The following is an 18,490-nucleotide window of genomic DNA, read 5'->3' on the forward strand; positions in this document are numbered from 1 at the left end:
CGAATGAATGTTTAGCAGGGATACGAGAGGCATCCCCAGGATGGGTGCAGGAGATGTAGCTGCCAAGATCCCAAAGGCCAATCCGGAAGATAGCCAAGAAAGCAAAGACTGCCATTGCCACAGGTGGTAAAAAAAAAAAAAAAAAATTGCATTCATTCGTGTCTTCAGTCTCCCACAAAAACGAGACACCTGCAGTCACAGATCCAATGATCTGCGACAATAGGCAGCTGATACCAGGATGGGACTTTCCCAGCACTGACAGGACAATGAGAGTAGAGACGACACAGCCCCTTGGGGACCGGAACCCCTTATTAAGACGAAGTCCCCTGAGGGGCGCTGTCTGAAATGCTGTGTGTCACTTGGCATCTTGGGTCCCTAGCCTGCGAGCTAGCCACTCGATGCAAGCAGGCAACCTGCACCAGCGGAAACCAGAGGGAGCATTCCCAGGGGTTAGAGCCCAGCTCTGAGGGCAGGACAGGAGGTGAGAAGAGCATCTCACCTGGTTTGGTTTTTTTTATTGGCGACCCACAGCAAAGTGTGTCCGGGTAGACGCCAGGCTGGCGAGAACTGCGGACTCGCCGGGCTGTGAAGCCAGCTTGAGCATCAGGCTGGTAGGACCCATGCCTTTGTCCTACTCTGTGATTTTCCCTATGACCAAGGGCACGAGAGACAGATGCAGAGGAACACAGTGACCATCTCTGGTAAGGGAAAGGATCGGGTACAAGCAAGAGTTCTCCAACAAAAATCACAAGGGTCGCCCCACCCAAAGCACTGGTTGACACAAATGTTTTCTCAGCTACTGGCAATTTCGGAAGGGAAGACACGGCAGAGCTTTGTATGACTTGGCTTGATCGGGCCCCGGGCAGAGATCCAGGAGACCAAGAAGAATCCTTACCTTTTCTGCCTTGCCAGGCCCCGGGGACTCTCAGCTGCAGCCTCTGGAGTGAGCAGAAGGTTCCAGCTAATGATACCCCATCACCGTGGCCAGAAGCCATAGGCATAGGAGAGAGAAGACTTTCCTTCTACCCTCCTACGTTCAATGGCTGGGTCTACAAATAAGCTGACAGTGGGCAGATTAACAGGAGAGAAGGTGTACAAATTTATTAATTTTTATTTTTTTAAGATTTCTTCATTTATTTTAGAGAGAGAGCGAGAGCACATGTGTGGAGGGCAGGGCCAAGAGAGAATCTTCAAGCAGACTCCCTGCTGAGTGTGGAGCCTGATGCAGGGCTCCATCTCACGACCCATGAGATCATGACCTGAGCTGAAACCAAGAGTCTGATGCTTAAAGGACTGAGCCACTCAGGCATCCCCAAAATTTATTAATTTTTAATTTCACATGCATGGGAGTATTAGGAAAAAAAAATGTCTGTTTTTTTAAATGGTCAATTATTAAAAAAAAAAAAATTCAGTTATTTTCGATGGGGGTGCCGAGAGCATTCAATAGAGAAAGGATGGTCTTTTCAGCAAATGGGCTGGGAACACTGGATAGTCACATGCAAAAAAAGGGGGGGGGGCAGTTGGTCCCTTACCTTCTACCACATATAAAAGTTAAAACAAGTCAAGACCTAACGTGAGAGCTAAAGCCACACAACTCTTAGATGAATCATTGTGAAGATGGGAGAAAAATCATAGTTTAAAAAAAAATTATTAGAAGGGGCGCCTGGGTGGCTCAGTCAGTAGGCATCTGCCTCCGGCTCAGGTCGTGATCCCAGAGCCCTAGGATCGAGTCCCACATCTGGCTCCGTCCTCGGCGGGAAGCCTGCTTCTCCCTCTCCCACTCCCCCTGCTTGTGTTCCCTCTCTCGCTGTGTCTCTTTCCACCAAATAAATAAATAAAATCTTAAAAGAAAAAAAAAATTTAGGGAAAAAAAAACATGAGGGGAGATCTTCATGACATTGGATTTTGCAAGGATTTCACAGATAGGACACCAAAAGCACAGGTAAAAAATAGATAAGTTGGCCTTTATCAAAATTAAAAACTTTTGTGCATCAAAGGACACTGTCAACAGAGTGAAAAGGCAGTCCACAGAATGGAAGAAAGTATTCACAAATCATATTTATAGTAAGGGATTAGTACCCAGAATATATAAAGAACTCCTACAACCCAACAACAAAAAACAATCCAAGTCAAGTATTGGCAAAAGACTTGAATAGACATTTCTCCAAAGAAGATATACAAATGGCCAATAAGCCCACGAAAACATGTGCATTAGGGAAATGCAAATCAAAAGCACAGTGGGAGGGGCGCTTGGCTGGCTCAGTCAGTGGAGCTCATGACTCTTGATCTTGAGGTCCTGAGTTCGAGCCCTGCATTGGGTGGAGAGATTACCTAAAAATAAAATCTTTAAAAAAAAAAGCACAATGGGATGCCACTTCACACCCAGTAGGATGGCTGTTACAAAAAACAACGCCAGAAGATAACAAATGTTGGCAAGGATGCGGAGAAATTGACCCCTCACGCATTGTGGTGGGAATGTAAAATGGTGCAGCCGCTGTGGAGAACAGTATGGGGGTTCCTCAAAAAGTTAAATATAAAACGACTAAATGGTCTAGCAACTCCATTCTAGGTTATGACTCAGAAAAATTGAAAGCAGGGCCTCAAACAGATATTTGCCCATGAATGTTCATAGTAGCATTGGTCACAGTGGCCAAAAGGTGAAAACAACCCGATGTCCAGCAACAGATGAACAGATAAACAAAATGGGGTCGTGCCATACAAGGAAATCGTATTCAGCCTTAAAAGGGGATGAAATTCTGGAATATACCGCAACAGGAACGAGTGAGAGCACTACGCTCAGTGAATAAGCCAGATGTTAAAGGACAGATATGTATGGGGGCACCTGGGTGGCTCAGTCGTTAAGCATCTGCCTTCGGCTCAGGTCATGATCCCGGGGTCCTGGGATCAAGCCCCACATCAGCTCAGGTCATGATCCCAGGGTCCTGGGATCGAGCCCCGCATTGGGCTCCCTGCTCTGCGGGAAGCCTGCTTCTCCCTCTCCCACTCCCCCTGCTTGTGTTCCCTCTCTCGATGTGTCTCTCTGTCAAATAAATAAAATCTTAAAAAAAAAAAAAGGACAGATATGTATGATTTCACTTACGTGAGGCATCTAGAATCCATGAATTCATTGAGACAGAAGGTAGAATAGGGGTTATCAGGGGCTGGGGGAAGGAAGAATGGGGAATTATTCTTTAATGGGCCCAAAGTTTTGGTTGGGGACGATGGAATATTTCTGGAACCGAATAGTGGTGGTTACACAACACTGAATATATTAATGGCACTGAATCATGCCCCTAAATAGAGTTAAATTTTTTTTTTAAGATTTTATTTATTTGCGAGAGAGACAATGAGAGACAGAGAGCATGAGAGGGAGGAGGGTCAGAGGGAGAAGCAGACCCCCAGCCGAGCAGGGAGCCCGATGTGGGACTCGATCCCGGGACTCCAGGATCATGACCTGAGCCGAAGGCAGTCGCTCAACCAACTGAGCCACCCAGGCGCCCCCCTAAATAGAGTTAAAATGGTAAATTTTATGTTGTGTATATTTACACTAAAAATAATAAACGCTGAGAACAGTGGGGGAAAAAACAGCATTTGTAAACAGGAAATGAGGAACCAGGTCACGTGGGAGGCCATCGTAAGTGCCGTGGCTTTTACTCGGCCTGAGCAGAAAATCTGTAGGTCACGTTTTTCTGACAAAGTGTGTGTTGGCCAAACTCTTGTAATTGGGTGCTGTCAGAGCAGGCACCCACCAGCAGCCAAGGGGAGTGCAGAAGGTGTCTGTCCAACCACTGCCCCCAAGCCCAGGGCCAGGCACAAAGATGCTGGGCAAGTGTTTGTTGAATGAATGAATGCCCTTCACACCATCACGCAGCATCGACCCCTCGAGTGCACGAAGCCGTTGAGATGTTTGTCTCCAGGCTCCCTCCGAAGCTGATGGGCACTCAGTCCCACATAATCTGTCACCCTCAGACATGTCAGTCAAGAGGGTCAGAGTCTGTTTCGAGGGGAAGGGTGTTCAGGGCAGAAGGGACAATACAAGCAAAGGCCCAGAGGCAGGAAAATTCAGGGGTTGCTTTTGGGGCTAGATGAGCTGTCTGCTCTAGGAGAGGCCCGGAGGTACAGCTGAAGACTCGGGCGGGAGCCAGGCCACTCGGGGCCAGGATAAGGAGCATGGTTTTGTCCCAAGGGTCCTGGGGAGTCAAGGCAGGCTCTGAGCAGGAGAGGAGAGATGGGGGCATATTTGTGCTTTGGAAAGAGCCCTGTGGCTGCTGAGTGGAGGGTGAAGGGGAGGAGAAGAGACTGGGTCTGTTGTGGGCACCTTGTGTCCCCAGCACTACCCAGCAAAGAGCAGGTGCATTTGGAATAAATGTACGAAGGAAGGAACACAAATGATTGGATTCTTATATCACAGAATAAAAGCCAAAGCCCCTCGTGGGGCATTCGAGGCCCCACGAACTGGTCCCTTGCCCACCTGGCTGAGCTGCCACACAATCAGGAGCATTGCGCTGTGCACGCTGGACTCCATGCTGTTCTGTAAACCGCCAGCCTTTGTACCAGGGCCTCTGCACTTGCTGTTCCGTCTTCCTGGAATACTCCTCCCCAGAACGCTCCCTGCGGGCAGATGTTCGCTTTTCTGTTTTTGTTCACCTCCGCATCCACAGCACCTAGGACACTGTGCAATACTCAGCACAGTGAATTAGTGGAATTAGTGAATAAATGAATGAATGAGAGCTGCACATCGGCCTCATCAGTAGAAACCTGAGTGAGTTGTGGAGCACGGGGCAGAGGAGACAGGTGCGAGAGCCAGAGGGGCTGGGAAAGTTTGGGGACAGGGTGGGGCTATGTGGGGGCGTGGCCAGGGGCGTGGCTATGGCAGAAGCGTGGAGGGGAGGTTCCCGCTGCATCTGGGTCAGGGAAGGAGGGGGGAAGGTGGGGGGGGCGGGAGGGGGATGGAGGGGCGGGTAGGGGGATGAGGGGTGGGGTTGAACCGGGAATGGGGTGGGATGGACACCGGGGTGGTACTGGATTCCAGTGAAGGGCCTGGCTCCCACTGCCCCCTTCCCAGAGGGGCTTCATGGCAGGATCCATCCTCCAGGCTGACTTCATCCGGGGCTTGGAGATCTATGGAGCCACTGAGGCAGGACTGAAGGACCTGGAGATTAGAGAACTGGGTATGTCTCCATGCCCGTTCGAGGGGGCCTGCCATAAACTGCCTCCTTGTCACCCTGACCCGGAGCCCTCTTGTGGTCGCCTTCCCTCTGCCCCCACCTGGTCTCCCTGAGACTGTCGGAGTGACGCAAACTGTTTGTCCCCTTTCGCTCAGTGAACAATGCAGTGTGCACCCGGCTTGAAAAACTGCTCCAGTGTGAGGCGCCCAAAGCGAGTGCCCAGCTCCTCTTGCTCACACTGCTGCCCTCTGTTGGAAAACCCACGCAGTCTGCTAGCTTTGTTAGAACCAGGTACTCTATTGCCTTCCGCTGGAAATTTTTTTTTTTCTTTTTGGAAAATTGTTTTAAAAAGCTACAAATGTGTGATGTCCAGGACGCGGAGGAAGTCGCTTTCCATGGGGCGCCCTTGTGCAGTGCCCAACCGGTACAACTGTTCAAGCTGCGTCTGGCTCCGCCCTTTTATATTCCTTGGTGCTAACTTTGAGGGGGATGACCCCCATGGGAAAACCAGTACCTGACATTTGAAGTATGTGATTTTCTAGATTTTTATTTGGGATCATTCTTGATTGGCTTCTTTTCTCCTAACCACCCATACACATATCCCCCATACTGACTGAGCCAGGCAGGCACCACTAGTTTTGTTGTTTTACTATTCTTTTTTAAAGATTTTAATTATTTATTTGACAGAGAGAGACACAGCGAGAGAGGGAGCACAAGCAGGGGGAGAGGGAGAGGGAGAAGCAGGCTTCCCGTGGAGCAGGGAGCCCGATGCGGGGCTCGATCCCAGGACCCTGGGATCATGACCTGAGCCGAAGGCAGACGCTTAACGACTGAGCCACCCTTGTTGTTTTATTAAATCAAAAGTATAAAGAGTCAAATAGTTCCAAGGGTTGTTAATGAACACAGCATTTCCCTTTCTCATTTCCTGTTCCGGAGGGCAGGGTGTCTCAACATCTGCCCCACTGACATTTTGGGCCAGTAATTCCGTTCTGGGGGCTGTCTGTGCCTTGTAGGATCCCTGGCCTCAACCCACTAGATGCCTGTAGCACCCACCTTCCAGCTGTGATAACCAAAAATGTCTTCACGTGTTTCCAAATATCCCCTGGGGAGCAAAATCACAGCTGGTCTAGAACCACTGCCCTAGAAGCTACTACTCTCAACTTGTAAAAAAAATATATAACTCGTGGCGCCTGGGTGGCTCAGTCGTTAAGCATCTGCCTTCGGCTCAGGTCATGATCCCAGGGTCCTGGGATCGAGTCCCACATCGGGCTCCCTGCTCGGCAGGAAGCCTGCTTCTCCCTCTCCCACTCCCCCTGCTTGTGTTCCTGCTCTGTCTCTGTCAAATAAATAAATAAAATCGGGGTGCCTGGGTGGCTCAGTTGCACTAGAGAAACTTGTTTTTATTTGTTTAGTTTTAAAGTTTATTTATTTTTAAAGGTTTTATTTGTTTATTTGAGGGGGGAAGCAAGGGGAAGGGCAGAGGGAGAGGGAGAGGGAGAATCCCAAGCAAACTCCATGCTGAGTTGGGAGCTTGTTGTGGGGCTCAATCCCATGACCCTGATAACATGACCTGAGCTGAAATCAAGAGTCAGATGCTTAACCAACTGAGCCTCAGGCACTCCAAAAGTTTATTTATTTTTAAGTAATCTCTACGCCCAACATGGGGCTTGAACTCACAGCCCTGAGATCAAGAGTCACATCTTCTTCTGACTGAGCCAGCCAGGTGCCTTCTGTCCTGCTTCTGTCTGAACTGGTTACCCTATGTGCTGTAAATCCTGGGACCTCCCTTTCTCTTTTTCCTAGGAAGCCCCTGTTTTCATGTGTCATGTGAAACATCACAGCGTTTTTTGGTTTACGCCCTCATTTTGTTGGAGCATCTCCTCTAGTAGCCTCCTGATAAAGGATGTATGGGTGGAGATACTTCAGCCTTGTTTTCTTTCTTTTTTTTTTTAATTTTTAATTGTTATGTTAATCACCATACATTACATCATTAGTTTTAGATGTAGTGTTCCATGATTCATTGTTTGTGCATAACACCCAGTGCTCCATGCAGAACATGCCCTCCCTAATACCCATCACCAGGCCAACCCATCCTCCCACTCACCTCCCCTCTAGAACCCTCAGTTTGTTTTTCAGAGCCCATCGTCTCTCATGGTTCGTCTCCCCCTCCGATTTCCCCCGCTTCATCCTTCCCCTCCTGCTATCTTCTTTTTTTTTTTTCTTAACATATATTGCATTATTTGTTTCAGAGGTACAGATCTGAGATTCAACAGTCTTGCACAATTCACCGCACTTACCAGAGCACATACCCTCCCCAGTGTCCATCACCCAGTCACCCCTCCCTCCCATCCCACCCCGACTTCAGCAACCCTCAGTTTGTTTCCTGAGATTAAGAATTCCTCATATCAGTGAGGTCGTATGATACATGTCTTTCTCTGTTTGACTTATTTCACTCAACATAATACCCTCCAGTTCCATCCATGTTGTTGCAAATGGCAAGATCTCATTCCTTTTGATGGCTGCATAATATTCCATTGTGTATATATACCACATCTTCTTTATCCATTCATCTGTCGATGGACATCTTGGCTCTTTCCACAGTTTGGCTATTGTGGACATTGCTGCTATAAACATTGGGGTGCACGTACCCCTTCGGATCCCTACTTTTGTATCTTTGGGGTAAATACCCAGTAGTGCAATTGCTGGATCGTATGGTAGCTCTATTTTCAACTTTTTGAGGAACCTCCATAGTGTTTTCCAGAGTGGCTGCACCAGCTTGCATTCCTACCAACAGTGTAGGAGGATTCCCCTTTCTCCGCATCCCCGCCAACATCTGTCATTTCCTGACTTGTTAATTTTAGCCATTCTGACTGGTGTGAGGTGGTATCTCATTGAGGTTTTGATTTGGATTTCCCTGATGCTGAGCGATGTTGAGCACTTTTTCATGTGTCTGTTGGCCATCTGAATGTCTTCTTTGGAAAAATGTCTGTTCATGTTTTCTGCCCATTTCTTGACTGGATTCTTTGTTCTTTGGGTGTTGAGTTTGATAAGTTCTTTATAGATTTTGGATACTAGCCCTTTATCCGATATGTCATTTGCAAATATCTTCTCCCATTCTGTTGGTTGTCTTTTGGTTTTGTTGACTGTTTCTTTTGCTGTGCAAAAGCTTTTTATCTTGATGAAGTCCCAATAGTTCATTTTTGCCCTTGCTTCCCTTGCATTTGGCGATGTTTCTAGGAAGAAGTTGCTGCGTTCAGCCTTGTTTTCTATCAGTTATGTGACTTTGGTAAATGACTTCATTTCTCTCAGCCTCAGTTTCATAGCTATAAAATGGGAATAAATCTTTTTGCTGTCTTGACAATGGAATGAAATAATGCACATAAACCTAAGTTGTATGCTCTGTAAGTATTGGCTATTATTATCACACATAGACCAAACAGAAGATCAACATGGTTTTAAAATTTTTAATTTTAAATATTATTTCAAATGTAATGCATACCCTCATTTTGTAAAATTTAGAAAGAGGCTAGCTGTGTATTCTCCTTCTGGAATTAGTGGAAGTTGTTTGAGATTAACCATACAAATGAGAACAATTAGGAAAGCTGGATAAACTATTTTATTTTTTAAAAAGATTTATTTATTTATTTTAGAGAGTGAAAGAGCACGAATGGGAGGGGCAGAGAGAGGGAGAGAGAATCCCAAGCAGACTTTGCACTGTGCACCGAGCCCATAGCAGGACTCGATCCCAAGACCCTGAGATCGCGACCTGAGCCAAAACTAAGAGCTGGCCACTCAACCAACTGTGCTGCCCAGGTGCCCCTGGATAAAATATTTTAAAAATAACTGTCTGAGGGCACCTGGCTACCTCACACACTTGGTAGAGCGTGTGACTTTTGACCTCGGGATCAAGAGTTCAAGCCCCACATTGGGTGTAGAGATTACTTAAATAAATAAACTACAAAATAATGATCTTTAAAGAGCTATTAAAAAAAGAAAACAACAGGGGCGCCTGGGTGGCTCAGTCGGTTAAGCGACTGCCTTTGGCTCAGGTCATGATCCTGGAGTCCCGGGATCGAGTCCCGCATCGGGCTCCCTGCTCGGCAGGGAGTCTGCTTCTCCCTCTGACCCTCCCCCCTCTCATGTGCTTGCTCTCTCTCATTCTCTCTCTCAAATAAATAAATAAAATCTTTAAAAAAAAAAAGAAAAAAGAAAGAAAGAAAACAACACTGAAGACATCATAGAACTACAAAGGCAATGAAGAATCGCAGCACCAAGACCTGAGGGAGGAAAGAACCCAAGAAAGGCAAATCTGACATTTGGAGGAACATTTCCCTTCAAGGTGGCTGAGAGTTTAGGAAGCTCACCAGGGCTTTCAACGTACTGTTGGTGGTGCAACAAATAACGTCGTTCAAAGCTCTGGAAAATACCCAAGGCTTTGGTTGGGACCCTGAAGAACTCTAATCCCGGAGTTAGGGCAAAGCGGGAATACATTAGGTTTCACAGGAACTGAAGCCGGGTTTCCAACGATCTCCCTCCCTGCGAGGGTTAAGGTGACACGATATTTTAGCGCCCCCTAGTTTAGCTGCCTGGAAGAAACCAAACACACACAGGCGCACAGCAAAACCCCACAAAACCCCCCTGTCATCTTCCCATATAGCCCAGAGCCTCAAATTCGCAATATCTTCCTTTATACTAAACATCCAAGTTTTGGGTAGTACTAAAATCTCAGCAATATCAGGCATATTAGACGAAAAATCATGACCGAAACCAAAAGAAATAATAGGTTAAGGTAAACAGGTCCCCATGTGACCAAGATCATGGAAATATTTGCGTAGATTTTTCACAATTGTGAGAAGATATGTATAACATAAAAAATTACCATTTTAATCATTTTAAAATGTACAACCCAGCGGCATTAAGTACATTCACAGTGTTGCCCAGACATCACCACTCTCTATTTCCAGAGCTTTCTCGTCCCAAACAGAAACTCTGGAACTATTAAGCAGTAGCCCCCATTTTTCCCTACTCCCAACCCCTGGTAGCCTGTATTCTACCTTCTATGTCTATGAACTTGCTGATTCTAGATACCTCCTACAGGTGGAATCGTAGACTATTTTTCCTTTTTTGTCTGCCTCATTTCACGTAGTATAATGTTTTCAATTTCATCCATATTGTAGCGAGTATGGGAACTTCTCTCCTTTTATTTTCTTTATGTTTTGTTGTATTTTTTTTATTTTCAAGGAGGCTCAATGCCCATGTGGGGCTTGAACTCACCACCCTGAGATCAAGAGTCACATGCTGGGGCACCTGGGTGGCTCAGTTGGTTAAGCATCTGACTCTTGATTTCGGCTCAGGTCATGATCTCAGGGTCCTAAGATCAAGCCCCATGACAGGCTCCACGCTAAATATATGTAACATAAAATTTGCCACTTGAACTGTATTTAAGTTCAATTGTGAAACCATCACCACCATCCCTCCCCAGAACTTTCTCAATGTCCCGTGCTGAAATTCGGTACTCATTGAACAACAACTCCCCATCCCTCCTGATCCCCAGCTCCTAGAAACCACCATTCCGCTTTCTGTCTCTATGCATTTGACTGTTTTCAGTACGTCATATAAGTGGGATCATACAGTATATGCCCTTTTCTGTGCCTCGCTTATTTCATTTAGCATATTTTCAAAATCCATCCATGTTGTAGCACGTGCCACAATTTCCTTCCTTTTTAAGGCTGAAGAATATTCCATTGTATGTACGCAGCAATGTTCACAAGGGATATTGGTCTGTGGATCTCTTTTCTTGTAGAGTTCTTTCTCTGGCTTTGGTATCTGGCCAATGCTGGCCTCATAGAATAAGTTAAGAAGTTTTTCCCTCCTCTTCAGTTTTTGGGAAGAGTTGAAGAAGGATTGGTATTATTTCTTTTAATGTTTGGTAGAATTTATCAGTTAAGCCATCTGTCCCGGGATTTCCTTTCTTGGGAAGTTTTTCACTACTGATTCAATCTCCTTACTAGTTACAGGTCTATTAGAGTTTTCTCTTTCTTCCTGATACAGACATGGTAGGTTTTGTGTTCCTAGGAATTTGTCCATTTCATCTAGATTATCCAGTTTGTTGGTGTACAACTGTCCATAGTGCTCTCTTATCGTCTTTTTATTTCTGCAGAATCAGTAGTAATAGCCCATCGTCTTTGAGTTTAGTGATTTCAGTGTTTTCTCTTTTTTTCTTAGTCAATAAAGATAAGTGTCAATTTTGTTAATCTATTCAAAGAACCAATTTTTGGTTTCATTGATTTGCTTTATTATTTTTCTATCCTTTATTTTCTCTGCTCTAATCTTTATTTTTTATTTTCTTCTCTTAGCTTTGAATTTAGTTTGTTCTTCTTTGTCTAGTTCCTTAAGTTATAGTTAAGTTGTTAATTTGAGATCCATTTTTTTTAAAGATTTTTATTTGTTTGTCAGCAAGAGAGCACACGAGCAGGGGAAGTGGCAGGTAGAAGGAGGAGCAGGCTCCTCACTGAGCAGGGAGCCCGATGCGGGGCTCGATCCCAGGATCTTGGGATCATGACCTGAGCTGAAGGCAGATGCTCAACCGACTGAGCCACCCAGGTGCCCCCCTTTTTTCTTTTTTAATGTAAGCGTTGACAGCTGTAAATTTCCCCCTTACACTGCTTTCACTACATCCCATAAATTTTGGTATGTTGTGTTTTTATTTTCATATTTATTTGTCTCTACATATTCTTCAATTTCCTTTGTGACTTCTTCTTTGACCCACTGGTATTTAAGAGCTGTAGAAGTTCTTCATATATTATAGATCTTAATCTTTTATCAAATGTATGATTTGCACATATTTTCTGCCATTTTGTGAGTTGCCTTTTCACTCTGTTGATAGCGTCTTTTAATTCAAAAAAGGTCTCAATTTTGATGAAATACAATTTATCTGTCTTTCTTTTGTTGCTTGTGCTTTTGGTGTCATACCCAAGAAATCATCATTGCCAAACCCAGTCTCCATGAAACTTTCCCCCTATGATTTCTGTGACGAGTTTTATGATTTTAGCTCTTACATTGAGGGCTTTGATCCATTTTGAGTTTGTGTATTTTGTGTCTTGCTCCGTATATTTGGGGGCTCTGATGTAAGTCTGTATAATTGTTGTATCTTCTTGCTGCATTGAACTTTTTTTTAAAGAATTTATTTATTGGGGTGCCTGGGTGGCTCAGTCGTTAAGCGTCTGCCTTTGGCTCAGGTCATGATCCCAGGGTCCTGGGATCGAGCCCCGCATCGGGCTCCCTGCTCGGTGGGAAGCCTGCTTCTCCCTCTCCCACTCCCCCTGCTTGTGTTTCCTCTCTCGCTCTGTCTCCCTCTGTCAAATAAATAAATAAAATCTTAAAAAAAAAAAAAGAATTTATTTATTTCTTTGACAGAGAGAGAGCACAAGCAGGGGGAGCAGCAGAGGGAGAGGGAGAAGCAGGCTCTCAGCTGAGCAGGGAGCCCGATGTGGGGCTTGATCCCAGGACCCTGGGATCATGACCCAAGCCCAAGGCCGACACTTAACCAACTGAGCCACCCAGGTGCCCCATGCATTGTACTTTTTAAAAATACACTGCTCTTCTTTCTTTTTTGTAATCTTTTAAAAACTTAGTATCTGGGGCGCCTGGGTGGCTCAGTTGGTTAAGCGACTGCCTTTGGCTCAGGTCATGATCCTGGAGTCCTGGGATCGAGTCCCGCATGGGTCTCCCTGCTCGGCGGGGAGTCTGCTTCTCCCTCTGACCCTCCCCCCTCTCATGTGCTCTCTCTCTCTCATTCTCTCTCTTTCAAATAAATAAATAAATAAAAATTTTAAAAACTTAATATCTATTTTTCTGACAAATGTGTAGCCTCCTCAACTCTCTTTTTTGTTTTTTGTTTTTTTGGGTTCTTTTTAAAAATTTTATTTATTTATGTGACAGAGAGAGACACAGCGAGAGAGGGAACACAAGCAGGGGGAGTGGGAGAGGGAGAAGCAGGCTTCCTGCTGAGCAGGGAGCCCGATGTGGGGCTCGATCCCAGACCCTGGGATCATGACCTGAGCCGAAGGCAGACGCTTAACGACTGAGCCACCCAGGCGCCCCATCCTGTGTTACTTTTAGAATTGGGGGGAGGATGTAAGGTGGCATACCAAGAACAAATAGGGGTTAAAAGCCCAACCACTAGGAACCCCTTGTCCTGTGACTGTCAGCAGCCATTTTCCCAAGTCTGTTTTCTGAGGATGGGCTCAGGAATCTTAAAAGCAGGGGCGCTCAGCGGGAAGACTGCTTCTCCCTCTCCTACTCCCCCTGCTGGTGTTCCCTCTCTCACTGTGTCTCTCTCTGTCAAATAAATAAAGAAAATCTTAAAAAAAAAAAAAGAGGGGCGCCTGGGTGGCTCAGTTGGTTGGGCGACTGCCTTCGGCTCGGGTCATGATCCTGGAGTCCCGGGATCGAGTCCCGGATCGGGCTCCCTGCTCAGCGAGGAGCCTGCTTCTCCCTCCAACCCTCCCCCCTCTCATGTGCTCTCTCGCTCTCTCTCTCTCATGCTCTCTCTCTCTCATTCTCTCTCTCAAATAAATAAATAAATAAAATCTTAAAGAAAAAAAAAAGAAAAAAGTACCCTGGTAATAACCCAAATAGACCAAATAACATTGACAGGGGAAAATTGAACTAATGTCTTAAAGAGGTGCTTCCCTTTTCTGTATATTTTTGAAGTTGTTTTCTTAATGGTTACCTTGGTATTAGAGTTAACATGTTAAACTTACAACAGACTCGTTTTAGTAATACAAACTTATTTTCAATTGTATTCAAACACTCCACTCCTATACAATTCCATCTCTCTTGGTTATATTATTATTGTCACAGATTCCATTTTCATACATTGTGTGTCCATTCACAGATAATTTTGTAATTACATACATAATTTTGTAATTACATACATAAATTTGTAATGATTGTTTCGTACATTTGCATCTATCATATAGAAAAAAAAAAAAACAGGAGTTATGAACCAAAAGGAAAATAATGCTGGCTTTTCTATTTACCTATGTAGTTAACTTTTTTTTTTTTTAAGATTTTATTTATTTGACAGAGAGAGACACAGCAAGAGAGGGAACACAAGCAGGGGGAGTGGGGGAGGGAGGAGCAGGCTTCCCACTGAGCAGGGAGCCCGATGCGGGGCTCGATCCCAGGACCCCGGGATCATGACCCGAGCTGAAGGCAGGCGCCCAATGACCGAGCCACCCAGGCGCCCCTATGTAGTTAACTTTTATTTTTTATTTTTTTTAAAGATTTTATTTATTTATTTGAGAGAGAGAGAATGAGAGAGAGAGAACACCTGAGAGGGGATAGGGTCAGAGGACGAAGCAGACTCCCTGCCGAGCAGGAAGCCCGATGCGGGACTCGATCCAGGGACTCCAGGATCATGACCTGAGCCGAAGGCAGGCGCCCAACGACCGAGCCACCCAGGCGCCCCTATGTAGTTAACTTTTTAAAAAGATTTTATTTATTTGTTTGTTTGTTTAGAGAGCACAGGCAGGGGGAGGGACCAAGGAGGAGGGAGAGAATCTTAAGCAGACTCTGTGCTGAATGCTGAACCCTATGCTGGGCTCAATCTCACCACCCTGAGATCATGACCTGAGCCAAAATCAAGTTGGTTGCTTAACCAACTGAGCCACCCAGGTGCCCCTTACAGCTATATTTTCTAGTGTTGTTTTTTTTTTCTTTTCAGCCTGAAAGACTCCCTTTAGCATTTCTTGTAGGGCAAGTCTACTGGTAATGATCTGCCTTAGCTTTTGTTTATCTGAGAGTGTTTAATTTTTCCTTCATTCTTTTTTTTTTTTAAGATTTTATTTATTTGTCAGAGAGAAAGAGCACAAGCAGGGGGAGCAGCAGGCAGAGGGAGAAGCAGGCTCCCCACTGAGCAAGGAGCCCAACGCAGGACTTGATCCCAGGACCCTGGGATCATGACCTGAACCAAAGGCAGACACTTAACTGACTGAGCCACCCAGTCATCCCTAGATATATCTTTTGAAAATGCAAACAACCCAGCTAAAAAATGAATGGGCACCCTACAAAAGAGGAAATCCAAGTGACCGGCACACACATGAAAATGTTTTCAATCTTATTTTTTTTTTCCTTTGGAGAGAGAGCACGTGCGTGCGCGAGCAAGGTGGGGGTGGGCAGTGGGGGAGGGAGAGAGAGAATGCTAAGCAGGCTCCAGGCCCAGCGCGGAGCCCCACGCAGGGCTCAATCTCACCACCCCGGACCATGCCTTGAGCAGAAATCCAGAGTCAGACACCAGATGGAGCCACCCAGGTGCCTCTCAACCTTATTCTCACTGAGGAACTACAGATTATAACCGGAGTAAGACGCAACTACCCAGCCACTAAAATGGCTCACCCTAAAATTATTGACAGTACCAAGTGCAGTCGGGGATATGGAACAACCGGAATTCTTTTTTTTTTTTTTTTTAAGATTTTTATTTATTTATTCATGAGAGACAGAGAGAGAGGCAGAGGGAGAAGCAGGCTCCCAAGGAGCAGAGAGCCCGATGTGGGACTCGATCCCAGGACCCTGGGATCATAACCTGAGCCGAAGGCAGACGCTTAACCATCTGAGCCCCCCAGGCGCCCCTGGAACAACCGGAATTCTTAAGCTTTGCTAGTGGGCATGTAGATGTGCAGGATCGGGAAAACTGGCAAGTCCTCCTAAGATTGGAGATCCGCATACTCTGTGATCTCTCCATTGCCGCCCTAGTTGTCTCTGAGTGCACATGGCCTCCAAAAGACACATACGAGAGTGCTCCTAGATGAATTATTTGCGACAGCCCCAAACCGGACACAACTTAGGTGTCAGTCGATAGGTGGATAGCTAAATAAAGCATGCCGTATTCACACAATGGAAAATTACAGCAATGAACAGGAATGACCTCCTGCTACACCCAGCGTGGATGGATCTTCGAAACATCACGTTTAGCCGAGGAGGCCAGAGAGGAAAGTGTACATACTGCGTGAGCCCACTTACATGAAGTTCAGAACTGGGCAAAACTATTCCAGGGCGTGTTAGAGGTCAGGACAGTGGTGAATGAGAGAGGAAGCATGGGGGATGACTGCAAGAGAAGACTCTGGGAAGCTGTCGCTACCTTCTTTCTTCGTATGGTTGGAAATTAGGGATTTGTACTCGCTTTTTATGTTAAAGATCTGTGGTATGTGTATGGTATGCTTTTATAAAAAGTTTATACATCAAAAAATCCAGAAAGAGAATTTTTTTTTACAATTAATCCTAATTAAATGCAGCTGGCTTTTTCTTTTTTTTTTTTTTTTAAGATTTTATTTATTTATTTGAGACAGAGAGAATGAGAGAGAACACATGAGATGGGGGAGGGTCAGAGGGAGGAGCAGACTCCCTGCCGAGCAGGGAGCCCGATGCGGGACTCGATCCCGGGACTCCAGGATCATGACCTGAGCCGAAGGCAGTCGCTTAACCAACTGAGCCACCCAGGCGCCCTGGCTTTTTCTTTTAAGATTTTATTTATTTATTTGACAGAGAGACACAGCAAGAGAGGAAATACAAGCAGGAGGAGTGGGAAAGGGAGAAGCAGGCTTCCTGCTGAGCAGGGAGTCCGATGCGGGGCTCGATCCCAGGACACTGGGATCGTGACCTGAGCCAAAGGCAGACGCTCAACGACTGAGCCACCCAGGCGCCCCAGAAAGACAATTTTATGAAACAAAGGTGAAAATCTCCCTTCGTTCTCTATCTCATTCCCCAAAAGTGACCCCCAATTAAAACTGTGGTAGATTTTCGGGCGCCTGGGTGGCTCCGTTGGTTAAGCGACTGCCTTCGGCTCAGGTCATGATCCTGGAGTCTCAGGATCGAGTCCCGCATCGGGCTTCCTGCTCAGCAGGAAGTCTGCTTCTCCTTCTGACCCTCCCCCCTCTCATGTGCTCTCTCTTTCTCATTCTCTCTCTCAAATAAATAAATAAAATCTTAAAAAAAAAAAATGTGGTAGATTTTTTTCTCTATGCACATGGAAGTATATATATACTATATAATATGTATAAATTACGTATTATATATTATACACGTTATGTTATACAAGTATGTATATGTATGCATAAGTATATGTGTGTATACATATACATATAACACAACATATATACATATGTGTATGTATAGAACATATATATGTTATACATATACATATAACACAACATACATACATACATATTATATATGTATATGTATATATTACACATTACACATATATGTATGACATGTCATATATTATTTATACATATGTATGTATATGTATAAATATATGTGTAAATATGTATAAATGACATATGCATAATATGTATAATATGCACAATATGTATATGCATGTATGTATGAAATCATTTAAAATATACATTATATATTATATACACATATATGTATAAATAACATGCATATAACATGTATACATTATATATGTATAATATACACTATATATGTGTATATATATAAAATCTGGAGGGCAGGCAGCTTGCCGTTCTGCACATGCCTTTTACCAGTATGCATATATCTTGGGGATGGTTCTAAGCAGAATGAACAGCAGACCCACCCTTTGTACAGGCTGCACAGTGATCCACCCACTGGCTACACTGTATCTTTTTAGTCATTCCTCATTGATGAACATTCAGGGTGTTTCCCCTTATGTGTGACTACAAATAGTGTTGCAACCAACATCCTTGGACATATTCATTTCCTGCACGTGGATCTTGGAAAGCAATAAATTTCCAGAAGTGGAGTTTTTGATGGGTCAAAGGGCATGTGCATTTTAAATTCTAGCTGCTGCTACTTTTTAGAAAATGTGTTCCATGCTCAAAGACAAGTAAGCTAGGAAATAAGAAAATGGGAGTGGGGCAGGGCTAGTGAAGGGAAGGACTGGTTGGTTCTATCTTCTTCCCCAGAGACTCTTGCATATTGTAAACTGCAACATGATGTCGGTGGTCCAGGTGAAACGGGGCTGGAAGGGATGGTGTTTAAGGACAGCGGAGCTCTGGACACTCTGCAGGGGACCCAGCCAGCATCCCCCAGCCTCAGCTTGGTGTGGAGGAGATTCCCCAGGGGAGTAGAGAGATGGGAGTGAACTTGAGAAGGAGGGGCAGGTGAAGGAATTGGAGAGAAAAAGATGCTGTGCTCCCGGCTCTTCTCTTCTCATGACTAGAACTTTCCTGCCCCAAGTGGTCATCAGGTAAGACGCGGTCCCTTTCTCTTCCACGCTGGATCCTCCCCCACCCAACCTCTAAGCTTTGTCTATTCCCAGCTGTCCCATCCAC

Source organism: Mirounga leonina, unplaced genomic scaffold (assembly GCF_011800145.1).
Source record: "Mirounga leonina isolate KUSES-001 unplaced genomic scaffold, KU_Mleo_1.0 Mir_376, whole genome shotgun sequence".
NCBI classification, from domain to species: Eukaryota; Metazoa; Chordata; class Mammalia; order Carnivora; family Phocidae; genus Mirounga; species Mirounga leonina.